Raw genomic sequence first — 4563 nt, 5'->3', positions numbered from 1 at the left:
GGTCAGGACTCTGGGGATGGGAAGGCAGCTGTGGACAGATAGCTTGCATGCTAGCGGCGGGGGCGGGAGATGAGCAACACACACACACATAGGTCAATTTCTTGTTTATTCTCAGTAGTGACAGCGTTTTGGCAGAAAGCAAAAAGCAGTGATGAGACAGGTGGCTGGGCAGCAGGGACAAGGTGGTACCACGTTGAACAAGATATCCAGGAGACCCTAAAAAACACTTATACCAGGACCTAAATGCCAAGAGGAATCCTAACAGGAGAGAGGGTCAAGTCCAGGCCCCTGAATGGAGGAACAGCAAGAACAAAAGCCCCGAGGCAGCAATGAACTAGGCCCTGGTGAAGAATTAAAAGAAGTCTCGTGAGTCTTTGGGATAGTGGAAAGAGAAGGGAGAAGAAGACTGAAGCAGCTGCTGGGCCAGATTCTGAGGGACCCTTTTAGGCCTCCTGGAAGCTGTGGATTATTCTCTTAAACCTTGGAAGTTATAATCAAAAAAGCGTTTTGCATTTCAAGAAGACCACTGTGATTGTTGTAGGGAAATGGTCCTTTGTGAGAGATTGAGAGAGCACAGGAGAGAACCCAAGTTCCACCTGCGCTCAGAGGAAGATGGCAAGATGTGGATAGATTCTGAGGACAGACGGAAGGAATTACTGCGGGCTGATTGTGTGGGGCTGGGACCTACAATGATGACCACATCATCCACTTAAAGCCTTGGATAGCCCCTGGGATGACTGGAAGTTTCACAGAACATACACCACTTAGGAACTAATCCAAGTGCACTTACTATGTAAGAGCTGTGTGTGTGTGTGTGTGTGTGTGTGTGTGTGTGTGTTTCTCTATGGATGTGTGTGTGTGCACGTGCATTAGCTTTACCTGGCACAACTCCTCTCCCTCTCCCTAGCTTGCCCCCTTGCTCAGCAGGCTGGGCGGAGTAGCACTCACCTCCCGCCACACTGGCCTAGGCTCGCCCACCGCGGCTACTTACCACTACCTACTTTCACAGCGCACTCCCTAGGTGTCACACGTGGTTCGAAGCTCTGCCCATATTAGCCAATGCAACCCTCAGAACAACCCTATGAGATAGAAGCTATTATGAATCCTCATTTTATTTTTTTCAAAATATTAATTTATTTAAGAGAGAGGGATGGAGCATAAGCGTGGGGGAGGGGCAGAGGGAGAGGAACAGGCAGACTCCCAGCCAAGCAGGGAGCCCACGAGGGTGCTGGATCCCAGAACCCCGAGATCATGACCCTAACCGAAAGTAGACCCTTAACCCACTGAGCCACCCAGGCACCCCCTGAATCCTCATTTTATAGATGGGGAAACCAAGATTCAAAAAAAGTGAGGTGACATGCCCAAGGTCACCCAGCTGAAGGGTGGTGAAGTCAGGATTTTAACTCGGGGCATCTGATTTCAGAGTCTAGGTTTACCACCCACCTATCCCACCTGTGGTGAGGGAAAGCAGGAGCAGAGAGCCACCTCGCTTGTCTTCTTCTTTACAGTGCCTTTAAATGTCAAGGCACTTAGCAAAATCCTGGCACATAGCAAGTGCTCAGTGAGTTATAATAAATTATTTTTACGAATACCCAGGAACTAGGCGGGCTAGGGCCTGCTTGAGCTCCTGTGCTCCGCAGGAGGCAGAAGATGCCTGTTCAGGGGGGAAAAATTGATTTATATCAGATGCCAAAAGCAGTCGGAAATAACTGGCAGGAAAGGAGAGACCAGACAGAATGTGTAAGTCTCTCTGTTTCTCTTCACTTGTCACACTATTATAGTTAAAGAGGGAAAACTAAGCAAGAAAAAGAGCATACGTCTGCCCACATTTTTCTAGACTTACATTTTTTTTTTTTTTTTTTTTACTTATTGGAAAAGGAAAAAAAAAAAGGACCAAATGTTAAAGACATGGGGAAAAAATCAAAAGGCAAGAAATATAAAGGGGGAGGGAATCAGTCTGGCAAGTATGGTGAAAACTACAAAATGCAAATGACATGAAGCCGGTTTCAATTATCTGATTCCCCTGGGCTGGAATTGATTCCTGCTGTTGGAAGAAGAAGCGGGGATGAGAGACAACTGCTGAGTGTCATCCTCAAAACTGCCGGGGGGCGCTGGATTTAATGCCTAACACAAAGTGAGCCCGTGCGGCGGGCTGGGAGGCGGACAACTTGGGAACCCCTTTGAGAGGAGAGACTGCCATGCATTGGAGCCACTATAGAGGGGATGTCCCTGCAGTAACATCGATTCACCTCTAGGGGGCGATCGAATCACCACACCCCACACCTGGGAGACGAGGCTGCAGTGGGGGCGGGGAGGCAGCCTGGGAGACTGAGGTGCGCGGGGCTGGGCTGGACTCCCAGGGAGAAGGCAGGACAGACAGACAAACTCCGAAGGCGGGACAGTTCAGGCTGCCCCAGCAGCGTTCTCTCCGCTCAGCAGGGCCTTGAGCCAGACGGGCTGGAATTAAAAACCAAGCCGTGAAAGAGTGACAGCGCCAAAAGAAAAGTGGCCATTTGGGCCAGAATTTAACACACTTGGAGTCAGCAACTCCAGAAGGCAGTTTCTGATCAGTAATCATTGCCCATGAAAATCGCTTTTCTGGGGATGACAGGCCCATTAAGAAGGGCTTGGAGATGATGCCCTAAATCAGGGGTCGGTAAACTTCTCTGGAAAGGGACAACTGGTAAATATTTTAGGCTTTACAGGCAGTTGGGCTCTGTCGCAACTGTGATGATGTAGTGTGAAATTAGCCACATACAATGGGTAAGCGAACGATCGGTCTGTGTTCCGGTAGAATTGTATTTATGGACATTAAAACATAAAGTTCATTGTTTAAAGAATGAAAAGAAAAGCCACTGACTGGGAGAAAATATTTACAAGCTATGTCCAATGAAGGAACTGGTGCCCCAAGTATGTAAAGAACTTTCAAAACTCAACAGTAAGAAAACAACCTTTTTAAATAAAATGAGCCTACAATCTGGACAAACACCCCACCGAAGAAGACGTACAGAAGGCAGTAAGCATATGAAAAGTGGGTCAACATCCTAAGCCATTAGGGGATTGCAAATAAAACAAATAAGGAGATAGGACCACATGCCACCACATCTTGGAATGGCTAAAATCCAAACCATTGACAACACCATGTGTTGGTGAGGATGTGGAGCCCCAGAAACTCTCATTCTTTGCAAAATGGGGGTGGGGTTGGGGGTGCAAAATGGCACAGCCACTTTGGAAGACATTTGGCAGTTTCTAACAAAACTAAACATACTTTTACTGTCCAGTCCAGCAGTGGGGCTCCTTGATATTTACCCAAATTAGTTGAAAAGGTATGTCCACATAAAATCTGTGCACAGATGTTCCTAGCAGCCTTATTCATCATTGCCAAAATTTGGAAACAGCCAAGATGTCCTTCAATAGGTGAATGATAAATAAGCTGTGGTCCATCCAGACAACAGACTCTTTTTCAGCTCTAAGAAGAAAGGAGCTAACAAACCATGGAAAGACTGGAGGAAACTTACATGCATATTATTAAGTGAAAGAAGCCAATCTGAAGGAATTACATACTAAACAGCTCCGTGTTATTCTAGGAAAGGCAGAACTATGGAGACAGTAAAAAGATCAGTGGATATAGGGAGTTGCGGGGAAGGAGAGAGGGGTGATTACGGGAAGGCTATGCACACATGCAGAGGATTTGTAGGGCAGTGGATACGCTGTGCGATATCATAATGGTGGATCTTTGTCATTATACATTTGTGAACCCTAAGAATAAACTTTAGTTGATAATAATGATCAATATTGGCTCACCCATTGTAAAGAATGTACCCCATTAACCCAAGATAATAATAATAGGAAAAACAAGTGGTAGAGGTAAAGAGGTGTGTGGAAATTCTATATGTTCTGTGAAATTTTCCTTGAAACTTAACATTGATTTAGGGGTGCCTGGGTGCCACAGTTGATTAAACATCTGCCTTTGGCTCAGGTCATGATCCTAGGACCCTGGGATTGAGCCCCGCATCAGGCTCCTTGCTCAGCAGGAGCCTGCTTCTCCCTCTCCCTCTGCCTGCTGCTCCCCCTGCTTGTGCTCTCTCTCTGCTCTCTCTCTCTCTGTGTCAAATAAATAAAATATTTAAAAAAAACTGATCCAAAGAAGATAGTCTGCTTAAAAACAAAGAAAAATTGGATTTCATGTACTGTTAATGTGTCAAAAAATATTCTTCTTTTGATTGTTTTCCAACCACTGGAAAAGGTTAAGACTCGTTTTTGCCTTGTGGACAATACAGATATAGGCAGCAGGTGGATCTGGCTCACAGGAGGGATTTTGCCAACCTCTGCCCTATGCAAGCATATCAGTAACAATAAATCCCCTCTGAGAACTTGGGGAGTGGTGGAGGGCGAGGGAGGGAGCTGCTCCTTGACAGCCTACTTTATGCATGCTCCCCTCCACAGTCACAACCAACACATATGCTGGGCGTCAGTCCCCCACATGAGGTTGGTGCTGACTCAGTGACCACAGAGGCCCAGTGTAGACCAGGTGTGACCAGGGATTCTGGCTGGTGTGCCTGG

The sequence above is a fragment of the Enhydra lutris genome, unplaced genomic scaffold (genome assembly GCF_002288905.1).
Source record: "Enhydra lutris kenyoni isolate GAN:26980312 unplaced genomic scaffold, ASM228890v2 scaffoldscaffold22, whole genome shotgun sequence".
NCBI classification, from domain to species: domain Eukaryota; kingdom Metazoa; phylum Chordata; class Mammalia; order Carnivora; family Mustelidae; genus Enhydra; species Enhydra lutris.
This window is presented reverse-complemented; position numbering follows the sequence as displayed.